This window comes from Acomys russatus, chromosome 30, assembly GCF_903995435.1.
Source record: "Acomys russatus chromosome 30, mAcoRus1.1, whole genome shotgun sequence".
Taxonomy (NCBI): Eukaryota; Metazoa; Chordata; class Mammalia; order Rodentia; family Muridae; genus Acomys; species Acomys russatus.
Window position 1 is genome coordinate 10,034,323 of NC_067166.1, and position 15,724 is coordinate 10,050,046.

General features: G+C 41.9%; 1 protein-coding gene and 1 long non-coding RNA gene across 7 annotated transcripts in view; one reads left to right on the forward strand and one right to left on the reverse strand.

Moving 5' to 3' along the window:
• Positions 1-15,724, reverse strand: part of Pde4d (phosphodiesterase 4D) — a 1,424,262-nt gene that overhangs the window by 855,021 nt on the left and 553,517 nt on the right. The window lies entirely within an intron of this gene.
• On the forward strand, positions 14,121-14,491 carry LOC127212457 (uncharacterized). 2 transcript variants are annotated; one of them, XR_007833549.1, is made up of 4 exons: positions 14,121-14,220; positions 14,258-14,318; positions 14,355-14,390; positions 14,463-14,488. It is a non-coding gene; the product is annotated as an uncharacterized LOC127212457 (long non-coding RNA). The 2 variants fall into 2 exon arrangements; XR_007833550.1 differs by having other exon boundaries at positions 14,169-14,228; positions 14,265-14,318; positions 14,463-14,491.

The following is a 15,724-nucleotide window of genomic DNA, read 5'->3' on the forward strand; positions in this document are numbered from 1 at the left end:
TGTTATTTTAGTTTTGGTTTTTATAAGTTAAAAGTTTTGAATTAACATATACAGCATTAGTTTTAACATTAATAAGAGCATTTTAAAACAAAATTTGCTCTGGCTGGTTCTCCTGCTCCCCTCCTCCCCTGACACCCCTGTGTGGGGCATCTACCCCTCGGTCCTCCTTCCTGTAATGTCACTTGTAAGTTTTCCACATCTCCCACTTCCTCAGCACCTCTTTGTCCTGCCTCTCTCAGTCTCCTTACAGCCATAGCCTATACACACACCCACACCCATGAACAAATACATAAACATCGTACCTGAGGATCTGTATATAAACTAAAATGTGCGGTTTTTTTTTCTTTTCTAAAATTTCATGACTTCATTTTCCTCTATTGAGGCATAAAAGCCCCTTTTGTGTGTGAGCCACACTTCCGTTATCCATTTGCCTGTTCACAGGTGTCTAGGCTGCCTCTCCCTGCTGCTCTGAGTAAAATAGCAATAAACATGGATATGCAAGCATCTCTGCAGTAAAATAGGCTCCTTAGGGTGAGCGGCCGAAGTGGGAGTGGCAGAGGCGTGACGTGGGTCCTTAGAGTTTTAAGAGAAGCTTAATGATATGAGACGCTTCATATTGATTTCCATGGTGGCTGTACAAGACAGTACTCCTACCTCAAGTGAATAAGCATTTTCTTTTCTCTACATCCTTGCCCAAATTTCTTATCCTCTCTTTTTTTCTTCATGATGGCCATTTGGACTGGTGTAAAAATGAAATCATGGTAATTTGATTATTTAAAAATTTTTACGTTAAAATGTATTTTGATCCTATTCCTTTCTCCTCTCCCAACTCCTTTTCACCTCCTCTCACCCTCACAATTCCATGTTCATCCTTATAGCAGTGTTCTCATAATGTCTTTATTTAATATTTAAATATTTCACACACATATACAATGTGTTTTGATCATAATCATATAACCATCGCTTCTATATTCCTTTCTTACCCAAAAATTCCTCAACAGGTTTCTTTTCCAGCTTCCTGGTGTGTGTGTGTGTGTGTGTGTGTGTGTGTGTGTGTGTGTGTGTGTGTGTGTGTGTGTGTGTGTGTGTTCATAGAGAATCTCACACATGTGTGCAATTTATTTTGTTCAGATCTATGCTTCATCCCCTGTCTCCAAGCAATCCCCACCACATGCCCTTCTAAGTTCATATCTTCTCTCTTTTTAAAAAAAAATTTATTTATAATCCTATAGGGTTCACCTAATCCTTCCATTATGGGTGTGGTGTTGGGACAGTCACTGCGGCATGGGCAATCTGTGAGAGGCCATACCCGAGAAGAAACAAATTCTCACTCCCCAAGTTACCATCAACTGCCAAGCAGCTTTCATATCAGATTAGGTTTAGTTTATTTTTATGTAAGAGCATGCATGTCTCTATGTGATGTATATGTGCACTTGTATGTGGCAATACCTATTGGCCGGAAGAGGGTGTTGGATCCTCGGAGGTGGAGTTGCAGGACGTGGTGAGTCATCCAGCAGGGAACCTAACGCCAGACACCAGACCTGTGCAAGAGCCGCTAACATTCCCTCCTGTGTAAGCTAGCTGGGTTGTATAATAAAGTTTAATTGTTAAGAAGAAGAAAAAAGGAGCCACAAACACTGGGGAGGGCTGAAACTTCTCTCCACTCCACGCTCAAAGTAGTGTTTAGTGCGTGTTTCTCTCAAGGCTTAGGATGGTGAACACTAATAGTTTCCCTGGCTGTGGAGAAGCTCTTCAGCCATTCCCTTTCGCTAAATCTTGAGGCTATTTCCTTTGCTAGGAGCCTGCTCAGCAAGTTCTTGCCTGTACTGGTATCTTAGAGTGCATTTCCTACTTCCTCCTCAAGCGGTTCCAGCATTTGAATTAAAGTATTTGATCTACTTTGAATTACTTTGCAGAGTGACAGATGTGGATCTACTTAAAATATCCTACAGGTGGCCATCCATTTTCCCAGCACCATTTATGGAATAGGCTGCCTTTGCCCCAGTATATGTTTTTGACATTTTTGTTAAAATTTAGATCAAGCTTGATGGTGCTTGCGTTTACTCCCAGCACTCAGGAGGCAGAGGCAGGCTTGATTCTATGATCTGTGCCATATTTGATTCAGAACTAACTGTTTACATTTCCCTTTTAAAGAAAATAGTAGAAGCCAAAGCACAAGAAAAGTTTTTAGGAAGGATGAAATGTGATCTGGATGGTAGAGACAAAAAAAATAAAAATAAAAATAAAAATCAATGGGACATATGGTCTCATTTGATGGGAAAAGGACAGACTATAAGGCCATTGTAAATGATTTAGGTATGGGCAACATATGGAGAAACTAATTGATGCAATTTCAGTCTTGCCAAGTCAGTTTTTAATCCTCTTTTCATTTCCCATATCTAGAATACATTAGTAAATACAAACTGAGAAAATGAACAAAACAAAAATCTTAGTTAAAAAAAAAAATCTTCAAAGTCACTGCTAACAAAACCAGCTCCTTCTGGGCCATGGAGAGAGAGTGGTCAAGCATCAGCCAGCTGACACATCTGGGAGAATGTCAGAGTGTAGAATTCCAGGTCGCTCCAGGGCTTCCTGAATCAGAACCTGCATTTTAATGTGACCTTCAGGTGTGATTCATTAATTAAAATTTGAGCAGGGCTGCTGCACAAAATACTGTTTTGTCCACATACAAATTTAAGAGTATCTGTGGCTACCAGTATGTTCAACAATCTAATCTATTTATAGTTCCTGACTTCACATTGTTTGCTGTTAACCATGATATGAGACTAAATATTTATTTATTTATTTGGTTTTTTTTAAGATAGGGTTTCTTTGTGTAGCCCTGGCTATCCTGGATCCCCTTTGTAGACCAGGCTAGCCTCAAACTCACAGAGATCCACCTGCCTCTGCCTCCCTAGTGCTGGGATTAAAGGCATGCACCGCCATGGCCTGCTAAATTTTAATTCTAAGGTACTGCTCAATAACTTTAAGAAGATAAAAAACAAAAATCAAATGCCCAAACCCCATTCTTCAGCTCTGTTTTACCACACAGTGGCGGTCACATCCAGCTCTTAATTTCACGAGTTGTAAATAAAATCTTTACAAGAAGGGAGGGAAGGGGTGAGCCTTGAGTTTGTTTTTATTTTTTTTGTTTTGTTTTGTTTTGAATCTGCATTACAACACTGACATGAGGGATGGAAAGATCTTAAGGGCAAAGGTAGAAGCGGGGGGGGGGGGGGGGGGGGGGGGGAATGCACACAGCTCCTGCGTTGTGATTATGAAATAAGAAGGGGTTGGGAGGGCAGGGTTAGCATCCTGTGTTTGGGGAGAAAAGGCTTCATTTGCTTCTCCACAAGGCTCAAGGAAATACCACTTCTTCCACTGAGGATGCAAATTAGGAAGCTCTGTTGATTTCTATGGAGGACAGTAAACAGCACTCAGGGGAGGCTAACAAAGCTCCAGGCACATTTGCATACATATCTTCTTTAATCCCCACAACAGCCCCCAGGGGTAGAGAGCTGGGATAGTCTCCACTCAGACAGGAAAACTAAGGCTCAGAGAGCTTAGTCATCTTCACAAGGCCATCTGGTTATGAGAAGCCAAACTCAGGATCCAAGCTCTTTAGGTCTGTCCCACTCTTTAAGTGATGATTCCCAAATAGGATGCTATCAAATGAAGAACTAGCAATGAGAATAAACTACCATTAACTAATGTCAACGGCACCATTTTAAGAGGTTTGTATGTCATTAATAATAGATTCAATTTTCATAACCACAATATCGCATAAGTACTGTCATTACTTTTGGGCATTTTGTTGTTTGTTTTGTTTCATTTTTGTTTGTTTGTTTGTTTGTTTGGTTGGTTGGTTTTGGTTTTGAGACAGGGTTTTGCTCTCTAGCCCAGGCTAGTCTCAAACTCATGGTGAGCATCCTGTCTCACTGGTTGATATTCCAGGCAGAAGCCATGCCGCCCCACATTCTCTCCCCCCCACCCCCCCAAGATCATTACCTGTACTTTCAGGTAAGTCTATTAATCAACACATAAGTTGACATCAGAAAATACTACAGATGGGGGGGAGGGTAGGGGTGGATATAGGGGTTGTGGGGGTGGGGGGAGGGGTGGGAGCTTAAATAACATACTTTTCTTAAAGCCCTGGGGATGGAAAGTTTGGGATTAGGGAGAGAGCATGCTTGGCCTTAGTAAATCTTACAAATCTAAGAGGCGTAGGGAACCTTTCTATTGCATCCGCCTCATAGTCCTTGTAGGGCCTTTCCTCAGCGCATACCAGCTGGGAAGCCTGCCCCGTCCCCACTCTCTCATCTTTAAAAAGCCACCTATCTTCTTGTGTTACGACTGCATTGAGCCTTAACTGTGCCCTAAAGACTGTACCTCCACATACACTTTCGGGGGGGGGGGGGTGGAAGTTGATCATTTGGATACGCAGAGCAGTGAGGTGTCCTACTCCTCGACCACAAGACATCGCTACTGAGAATGAAGAGAGAACTCGCTCCAAGGTCAGAGAGCTGAGAACAGAAGCTTCCCGTTTGAAATGGTGCCGACTGGAGGCCTGCATCTTTAACTGCTACACTGCACTTTCTTCAAGACCAAGGAAAAGCTTGACACAGCTATCCGCACTGATTGCTCTGCAGCCAAACATTGGTTGTGTTTGAGAAAGACAGTTTTGTTCTCATCAAACTTCCCTCCAAGAATTTCTGTTCTCGGTTAGTGACGCTATAATGGTGTGGCATTGCCTTTTCAACACAAATGTGTTACTGGAAAAACAAACAAACAAACAAAAACAGGTTAAATTGCTTGACTAAGTGCTCCCAGCTCCTAGGGATAGATTTACTGAATAGGATCCATATTTTTTTTTTCCACCAACCTTCACTCTGTGTCATTGGTAAGAGTGTCTCAACTCAGTTAAGACCCTGGAAGTACCCATTACAGGTGAGATTAAAGACACTAGGCTCACATATTGACAGGGTCCTGGAGTGGGATGAAAAGAGAAATTAAACAGCTTCATTTGCTATGTCAGACACAGCTTATTCTGAGGCGTCAGGCCAGCGAACAAAGCATGGGAGAAAAGCAGTTCACAGCTAGATACTTCAAATGTGGAAGGAGTACAAAGGCTTCAAGTTATTGTCTAAAGCCATATGTTGAATACATTACCCTAAGAATATTTATTATGATAAAAAAATATTTAAGAGAAGATGGTGAGTGCAACTGAAGGTCAAATCGGTCCTTCTAACATCCCTTGTGACTTCTCAGCAAATCACTGTGCCTCACACACATCTCCATACGCACTTTATTATGTCTACAGTTTCTTCTACCATACCCAGACTGTCCAAATCCCAGTCCTTAACTGGAGTCACTTGTCATGTGTTCTTGAAATTTTTTTGTCATCCCCTTAGATCATTTTAGCCCTACTCACACTCAGAACTGTATTAATACGCCCCTGGGAAGCCTTACAGTGGTTATATATTTCAGATTCTTTTTTCCTTTGCATATGAGAAGATTATATCTACTGCCTCCCTTAAGCTTAGGGGAAGTCATCTGATTCCTTCTGACTGTTGGATAGAATATGGAGACTAAGTACCTCATTTCCTGGCTGGTGCATTGACTAACAATGCTACACAATTCTTGCCACTGAAAACAATGTTAAACAAGGTAATAGCTTCCATCAGCTTAGGGCTCAGAGTCTGACAGAGTATCCAGTTAATGCACAGAGGAATTCAGAGCAAGAAATAAACCTTGAAAAGGCACTGAAATTCGTAGTTCTGTTTGCCTTGTGTACATGTTATGGACGATGCTCTTATGTTAGCAAAACCTGGATTATGCTACCTCTGAAATCACATTATATTATACTACTGAGGCTCTTCGTTTAAAAATACTTATCAGAATAGCTCCTAGGAGACAGTCAATTGCCTAGGCACTAAAGAATACACGAGTGAGCAGGCCTCACATTTCTATGTTCTCACACTGTCCATAATCTAGTGAAGGAAATAAATGCTTGACCGCGTTCATAAACAGTTTAAAACAAAATCAGTGCGATTAAGAGAAAAGTTCTTCTGACCTTTCAGGAAGATGATGATGAGGTGAAGCACTTTCTGAGAAAGTGACTTTGACCTGAGTTATATAAAGATGGTTTGAGGGGAAACTAGGTAATGCCTGGCAGAAATAAGAATTTCAGGTAGAGTATATACTAGGTTAATGCATGGTGGGAAATGAGGAGCAGGAGTGACATGGCAGAAGGGGAAGAGTTAGGTGCAAGTGGGACTTAGGAAACGTCATAGGAAAAATAAAGGTTGTGTGTCTCATGCTAGAAGTCAATGGAATGGAAGCCATGAAATAACTGTAATGTAGTTATGGCAGGGACCTGCACTGTGGCATGGAGAGTTCCCCCTGAATGTTGGATTCTGATTATGAAACTCCCAACAGGAACCCTTTGACAAGATCAAAAAGGGATCTATTTCCTACGTCAACAGGGTATCCCAAGTCAAGGGTAGAGTAGACATCTGATGGATGCCCAGAACAGAGAGAGTGAGCGTGGCGTGGACTGCCCTTTGATGACAGGAACATCTTCTCTGGGGACACCTTCTCAGAACAGAACCTGAAACAGGCAGCTAGAGAGTTCCTGTGGGTAGAGGGCCTTCCCTTTACCATAGAGCTGCAGGAAACTGTTCCAATCTCAGTGACAGAGGACACAGCACCATGACTAAATGTGAATTTCGAAGGATGTTCCTGGCCAGGGTATCGGAACTGGACCCCTGTTAGGAAAGGGTCCCTAACTTGGATAGCTGTTTTGGAGACTTTTAAAGTGATCCAGTAGGAGATGAAGAGAGATTAGATAGCAATCACAGCTGGTGAAGGACTAGGAAATATTTAAGAGTTTGGCTTCCACAGGGCGGAGTGGTGATAAGGGAGACACTAAAGGTCTCTCTTGGAATCCTGGTTTCAAAGTGAGATGTCTCTTATGGCATTGCCCATTGAGATTGGGGCACACTGTGATCTAGACACAGTGAATCTCTGGCTGTGCTTAATCAGAGGTCTATTTGAGGATGAACAGAAATTCCAAGAAGACTGAGTGATACAGGGGTTTGGAGTTAAGGGGGAGTCCTAATTTGATAGGATGTATAGGGAATTAAATCTTAGTGCAGAGATACCACCTAGAAGTAAAAAAAGAAGAGGAGGAGGAGGAGGAAAAAGAAGAACAAGAAGAAGACAAAGAAGAAGAAGAAGAAGATTTTTACACTTCAAGTATGTAAATTTTGTTTGCATCTAAGTAGCTGCTTTAAACCCTCTTCTACCATTTCTAATCCTGCCATGTAATCTAACAACAGGTCACACTTAGGAGCAGTTGCTCTGTTTTTATTAGCTTTTGTTTGTTTATTTGGATTTTTTCTGTAAATAGATGTTTGTATCTATGTCTTGGGGTTTTTGCTGGAAGACAGATGTTAGGTAGTACCTAATAACTCTGACTACTCTCCTCGGCCATCAGGAAGCACTGTCTATAGTTTTTAAAAGTTAGTGTATCTTAATTATTTCATTTTAAGACAGTAAAGACAGACTAGAAAACATGCCATTACACGTTTGTTTTTCTAGAAATGGAAATGAGAAAGAACAGATGCTTTAATATAATATTTTGGATTTTCCTAATCCATCAAAAAATGTGTACTGGGTTGGACATTGTTGGCACAGGCTTTCAATCCCAGCACTCGGGAGCCAGAGGCAGGCATGCAGAGCTCTGGGTTCAAAGCCTGGCTGGTCTATAGAGAAAATTCCAAGACAGCAAGAACATGACAGAATCACAGAGAAACCCTGTTTTGAAAAACCAAAAACCAAAACAATAAAACAAACAAACAAAAAATAAAACCCCCCAAAACAAACAAACAAAAACAAAGACCAAAACAAACCAAACCAAAGAGAAGTGCATTGTTTTTTCCAAATCTTCAGCTTCCAAGACCTGAGTCATGGTCTGTCTCCCTCTAGCTGGGCAGGACAAAGTCCCTCCACCTGCACCTCTCTCCTTTCAGTCATACAAGGTGGGTTCTAAGATCCTTGAGCCTGAACAATGAATAGAATTGGGCCTTTTTATTATTAATTGATTAACGTCTAATGATTACCTAGGTTGTGTAAATAAAAAACAATTCCTTCCCCAGACTTAGACATCCAAGTTTTCCTATACCCTGCTCCCAGAGAGGAACAGCTTTGTGTACATTTTGACTTGGGCATGATATTGGGAGGGTTCTCTTTCTTTGATCATACTCCAATGTTAAAGTCCACTAGTTTGTGGCTAATGGTTGTATTGCTTTCCGCAAGACTCTAGGAGCATAAATGGCTCTATAAACTAATATAATTAGGCCTCTGTGCCTTTGAAATCATAGTTCAAAGTTCAGTGTTCTATACTTGCTGTGATGCCAGCAGAACACTTCCCAGCTCCCTCCTTTAGGCCCAGCCCTGCCCCCACCCTAATGTAATTCTCTCCTGCAACCTGGGCTGCAATTTAGCCTGTCTCTCCCCCAGCTGCCATTCACCACAGCTTTCACAGTTCCAGAGGTCACTCTTAGTACTCAACTTCCCCAAGCACAGTCACTAATGATGTCAGTGAGCATGCGAGGACATTAACAACTATCTATTTTATGAGCTGTTTCTCTTCCCAGGCAAATCTCCAAGCCAGGCTCAGGAGGAGGGAATGGGGTCAATGACATAGTAACTGGCTGATGCCCCCAATGAAGGAGCTATGCTCAAGGAAAGGAGAGATATCCAGCCACCTGACCTCCCCTAGGCATGTCAGTGCCAGAGAAACACAAAGCCTCAAGAGCTGGAGCAATGGGGACAAGGCCTTAACATTCCCAGCATGCTGTGCCTAAGGCAGGCATCCCACTTAATGGTGGTTGGGGATTTGCCAGGAGGAGAGAGTCCACATTCCACTCTTAACTATCCTACCTCTCTGGGCCTGAGAACAGTCAAGGTGGAGGTGGGGAAGGTGGAGTAAAAGATGCTGGAACCATTCTTCCGTGGAAGAACATCATGTGATAGGAGCTGTGGGAAGGGCTCTTGGCCACTCTGATCTGGAGTGAGATGGGAATGGTGTCTTAGCTTAAGTACCAAAGGCTCCCACATTACTGGATTTACATAGGAAGAGATTTTCTCTTGCCCTAGGATGACTTCCAGTGGTTTTCAATGGTTAGAGTTTGTTTGTTTGGCTTATTCTAGCTTCAGTGAAGAATGAATCCACAGGCTCCTGTAAACTACCATGCCAAAAATTGGTCCATCCGTCTCTCTCAGCCTTGGGTAGGCAAGCCATATGGTTCTGAGCATTTTCCCAGAAGCTTCTAGAAAGTGATCCAAGTAGGAGCTTGGAGAAAAGCTGACTCTCTTGCTTTTGGTAACTCCTCTACCCAACATTTTCAGGAAACTAATCCAGCATGCTGAAGGATGGTGAATTCACCCAAGAGAAGAGCTCAGGTATCATGTGTTTCCAGGCTTCACAATTTGCATCTTAAGAGAACAGTGCAGGAGTGCCAGCAGAAGAGAGTGTTTAGGTGGTGCTGTTGAAGAACTGCATGTGCTGAGAGATGAAGGATGAGAGAGAACAGAAAGTTCTTTCACTTTAGACACTGAATTTATTGTCCATCCCAATCAGAGACAATTTGCTAGTGAGATGGGGACCAAGGAAAACATGGTATAGACTCCAAGAATACCAGGGAGGAAAGGGAGGCCAAGAAGAATTGCCATAACTATGAAAATGTGCATGTAAACAAGATGAGAGACAGAGCAGACATTAGAATACTGGTTGGCGACAAAGGAGCATGTTGTCCAAACACATTTTTGATGGTTAAATTGGGATGGTCAGTGCTCTTAAGCAAAGGCCAATGAGGCACCTTAATGTCCTATTTGTAAGGTATAGTTCCTACATACCAAATAACTATCAGCCTAGTTGGGTATTGTGATACATGCCTGTGGTCCTTGCTACTCACTATCTGGGAGGCCAAAGCAGGAGAATCACTTGTGCTCACCCATTCAACATAAGAATGAGTAATTTGTGTGTGTGTGCGTGTATGTGCATGTATGTGTGTGCATATGTGTGTGTACATGTGTGTGTTGTGAGTGTGTGTGTGTAGAAGTCACACTAATCTATCAATTATCTATCTATCTATCTATCTATCTATCTATCTATCTATCTATCTATCATGTATCTATCATTGTGGTTGTTTGAATAGGTCTGGCCCCCACAGACTCATGTGTTTCAATAGGGAGTGACATTACTAGGAGGTGTGGCCTCGTTGAAGTAGGTGTGGTTTTGTTGGAGGAAGTGTGTCACTATGGAGAAGGACTTCTATGTTCAAGCTATACCCAGTGTGGCACATAGTCTTCTGTTGCCTACTGATCAAGGTGTAGAACTCCCAGCTCCTTCTCCAGCACCATGTCTGCCTGAATACTACCATGCTTCTCAATGATGATAATGGACTAGACCTCTGAAACTGTAATTCAGCCCCAATTAGATGTTTTCCTTTATAAGAGTTGCCTTGGTCATGGTGTCTCTTCACAGCAATAAAACCCAAACTAAGACACCCATCTATCTATTGATGTATCTATGTATCTATGTATCTATCTATCTATCTATCTATCTATCTATCTATCTATCTATGGTCTACTATCTATTTTCATATATTTTTTTACATATATATTTTTTGTCCATCCATCCATTCAGTCTGATATGTCAAAAGAAACCATGATACAAAGATGAAGATGGATGAAGGTGGGAGCTCTGTTTTGTTTACTTTTAACATAGTAGATCTTTGACTGTGCTTTTATTCTCATATAAGGTAGAAGCTGATGATCAGGAGAGAAAGGTGTGATTCTTCCCCTCCGTGAGTGAGAATAATTATTAACCCTTTCTGTAGACGAGGACACTGAGGTACAGGGAGGGTGCTTGATTCATCTTAGGAAGAACATGCAAGTCCTTCAGGGGCTCTTATTATCCTGACATAGTGATAGAGGCAACAATGCCATCAACTGCAAAAAAAAAAAAAAAAAAAAAAAAAAAAAAAAAATACCAGCCACACGATATTAAAGATATCCATTTTCTACAGCCTGAAAACTCCACTTCTTCCAGCCCACATTCTTTTCATTTAATCATGTTTTTAGCCTGCTTGGAAGATTGAGTACATCCTTTAGTGAAGAGATCCCTCACCTGTAGTCTAGGCTTCAATCTTCTTAGACCTATTTGTAGCCATTTAGCCTCTGTATCTCCCAGGCATCATTTTCTTTTCAGGGATCATCGATCTGAAATGCACCCTCATCTAGGCCTCTCCCCTCCCTCCCTTGGAAGGCTCTGCAGTCTAAGTGACTGAGGACATTAGGTGCGCAGTGCACAGAAAGGTGGCAGCTCGCTCGGCAACTGTCCTTTACTGGGCATTCTGTTTGTCTCGACTCCTAGGAGTCATGTTGCAGAATTCTAAGCACTGCTGCTTTATAATAGCAAAGTACCATAGTCATAGTCCAGTCACCATGCAGTTAGAAGCATGCCCTGGAAGCACTTATGCCGGCCCCACGAGACTAATATGCAGGCCAGGGGAAGCAAGGATATGAATGGCAAATGAGGAAATGAAGATTGGGAAGGTCACTTGGAGCCAAAGAATGCATTAATATGCTGACATATCTGTGGAAGAAACTCTAAAAGCCTGTGCCCAGGGGATAGCCCAAGACACACACTGACAGTGTCCAGAGAACTTTTACTTCCTCTCAAGGAATTTGGCTGGACTTAAGGGAAAACCATAAAGAAATGTTAACTTAATGATGCAGCATTAAATTGTATAAGATGTGGAAGTTCCACGAGTCTACGTTCTTACTTGAACGGATTCTGTACTTGAGCCATTTTTAAAGCTCTTTGGACTGATTTTTTACAACCTGCCTTTCTTTCTTTTACCAGCTGGCAGTATTTATCTACCTCAGGAAATCCTCCATTCAGAATCATCTACACTCTTCTTGATTACACAGTATGCAATTGCCCCTTGTTCACTCCAGGTGAAGACACTCTATGGCCACTCGTAAGATGACCAGTGCTCACGGGCTGCCCGTATTTCATCCTTTACTGCAGCTTCCACTCTCCTTCCTATGCATCTTTTTCCTCTGCCCCCACCTATTCTTTTCCTCTTCCCTCCATCTGAGCTTTCTTTTTTAACTTTTTGTCCGATCTTCTCAATATTTGAATCCATATGTGTCTGATCCCAAATAACACAAAGAACATAGATTATATGAAATATTAGCAGCCACCCTTGACTATAGTGTTATTTTTTTCCATGTGACTAACTAAAATCTTACTTATTTTTCTGCAATATTATAAAACATATTAACCCACTTAAAAGCAGTATAAATTCTTTATTATTAGTTCAGTGAGTTTCCCTGTTGTTTCATTGAAGGTATGGAGAAATAGTTAATTTCCTCAGTTTTGAGGTATTCAATACTGCACTACTGGATCATAAGAAATAATTGAAATGGCAACTTGCCATAAATTCTATCACTTAGAAATGAGTGAGTATGTCAGAAGAAAATATCATATACTATTGACTAAAAAAGTAAAAGATGAAATGCAACATTTGAATCAATTGCTTTTCATGAAAAATCATTAAAAGTCGACCAGAAAGATGCAGAAGGCCATTGGAGCACAGCCCAGCCATTTATTTCAGAGCTAGAATTACTGTGCAGAGTTTGTACCACTTACAAAACAGCCAAGCTTAAGAGAGAGACAGGATCCAGAGAGAATCTGCGATCTTTTAATTTAGGGAAACTTCATTTCTGAACAACTGAAACGGGAACGGGTAATTTACAGTCTTATTAGGTTTGGCATCGAAAGATAACATTGGTTTTTTTTTTGTTTTTTTGTTTTTTGTTTTTTACACCTTACTATCAGTGTATACTCCTGGTGTTTTTGTTTTCCTCACCATCATTGGTCCTCTGTGCACTCTGCTGAGAACTGCAGAACAACATAAAAGGGATCTTTCTTACTATGGCCCCAAAGCCTCATGCCAGCCAAGTGACGGGAAGGGAAAGTGATCAGGTGGCATTGGGAAGCAATGTAGTAATTTTGAAACTCTGTCTGCACAAATCTTGGGCTTTTCAAAATAAAAGCAGCTAGCCAATCCTCCAGAGCTACTTTCACTGAAAGCAGTGGTTCTCAACCTGTCAGGAGGAAGGGGGTCGCATGACCCTTTCCAGGGGTTGCCTAAGACCATCTGCATATCAGATATTACATTATGATTCATAAGAGTAACAAAATTGCAGTTTTAAAGTAGTGATAAAATAATTTTATGGTTGGAGTCATTGCAGTAGGAGGCACTGTATGTATTAAGGGGTCACAGCATTAGGAAAGTTGAGAACCACTCACTTATTAAAGCAGTGACCCAAATCTGGTTTGGGGAGTCCATTGCTATGGTGAAATACTTTTTTTCTTTGCTTTTTTTTTTTTTTTTTTTTTTTTTTTTTTTTACATAGGTTTTCTCTGTGTAGACCTGGCTGTCCTTGAACTTTCTCTGTAGACCAGGCTGGCCTCGAACTTAGTGCTCCACCCATCTCTGTTTCCCACGTTCTGGGATTAAAGGTGTGTACCACCACCACCACCATCACCACCACCACCATCACCACCATCACCATCACCACCACCACCATCACCACCATCACCACCATCACTATATGCCTGCTATTGGGACATTCTTGAGGGCATCTGAGTAGCAGTGGGCAGGTGATAGAGAGGAGCCCTCTGACCAGCTAATCACAGCAAAATTCAAGTCTGATCACCATACAAAACAGTTCCCTTCTCTTCAAGTAGGAGTGAAGAGGACACCTCAGCTGATGCTAGTGTCCTGAGGAGACTAAGCCTTGTCTGGCCTTCCTTATACACTGCAGATGACTTAAAAACTGGCACCTTCTGGTTAGTGCTGCTCACTCTGATCAAGTTCATCTGAAGCTCTGATGCACTAGTATGTCTTCCTTTCCTTCCTTGCTCCTCTTTCTTTCTTTCTAACAAGTGGTACAAATGAGTGTATAAGTTACTTATCTTTTTCCTGGAATAAAGTACTAGACAAAGGCAACTTAAGGAAGAAAAAAGTAAATTTTGGCTTCTAGTCCCTGGGGCTACAGTCTATTGTACTGAGGTAGGCTGTAGAGGTGAGATAGGCTGTAGTGGTGAGATAGGCTGTAGTGGTGAGATAGGCTGTAGTGGTGAGGTAGGCTGTAGTGGTGAGGTAGGCTGTAGTGGTGAGATAGGCTGTAGTGGTGAGATAGGCTGTAGTGGTGAGATAGGCTGTAGTGGTGAGGTAGGCTGTAGTGGTGAGGTAGGCTGTAGTGGTGAGATAGGCTGTAGTGGTGAGATAGGCTGTAGTGGTGAGGTAGGCTGTAGTGGTGAGGTAGGCTGTAGTAGTGAGGTAGGCTGTAGTGGTGAGACAGGCTGTAGTGGTGAGATAGGCTGTAGTGGTGAGATAGGCTGTAGTGGTGAGGTAGGCTGTAGTGGTGAGGTAGGCTGTAGTGGTGAGGTAGGCTGTAGTAGTGAGGTAGGCTGTAGTGGTGAGACAGGCTGTAGTGGTGAGATAGGCTGTAGTGGTGAGATAGGCTGTAGTGGTAAGGTAGGCTGTAGTAGTGAGGTAGGCTGTAGTGGTGAGGTAGGCTGTAGTGGTGAGATAGGCTGTAGTGGTGAGACAGGCTGTAGTGACCGCTGTGAAAGAAAGAGCACTTTAACCCTTAAAGGGGCGGTGAGCCACAGGGTGAGAACCAGTGTCTTAGAGGCATTCTTCAGGGTTTCTCTTCTATGTAGTTTTAGATTTAGTCAGTTGGTAGGCTCACATTGACCAAGCAGCTTACCATATACTGTGGCAGAATACAAGGCACTAGTTGGGACTAGAGCTCACACACCCCACAACCTCCCATGCTCAGTAATAATTACAGCGAGGCTTGAAATCAACTTTTTGTGTCAAACACAGAACAAGAGAGTAGCCAAGAAAATAATTATGATTTTTCTTTTAAAAGTCAAAACACTCAATCAAGAGACCCTTTGAAATGCTGAGTTTTTAACAGGCTGTGCATTGAAGGACTCTCATCTCACCCTGAGTGTCAAGAAAAGCCCGGGCTTAGGTTACACCTACTTGCTAAAAGCTGGTACATCCTGGAAAGGTAAAAGCAGTTATGAACAAGAGGAGCTCATACCTTTAAATGACACATTTAAGTGGGAGATTTTTTTTCTATAAGGCAAATGATCTTAAAGGATATGGTAGATGAGGTCTCCAGAGTCGCTCCAAAGGCAATTACGGTAGTTATTGGTAATGCTTACTTCACCAGTACACTCTGGCCGAGATGCAAAAAATATACTTAAATATTAGGTTACTGATTGTAGGTAGTGGTGCAACTAATGCATTGTGAGCATAACTCCTTGATGTAAAAGCCTTTATCCAAAGCTAAAAATAGTCCCTACTCTTGAGATGCTCTACCCGGTTTTCCCTATGGGGACTTGTTATATTCTTGGGATCATTTTATGGCCTGGGTTATGGCTGAATTTACACAACAATGAGCTAAATTAGTATGGCGTTCTTTTGTGACTGAGTGGTGCTGAATACAAATTCTATATATACCCGACAACTGAAGCAGAGATGAATTAAATTATTTTCTTTATATTACAGAAATGTAGTATAAAATTGCCTGCTCCTCTCTGGGGAATTTCAGAGGGAGGGGG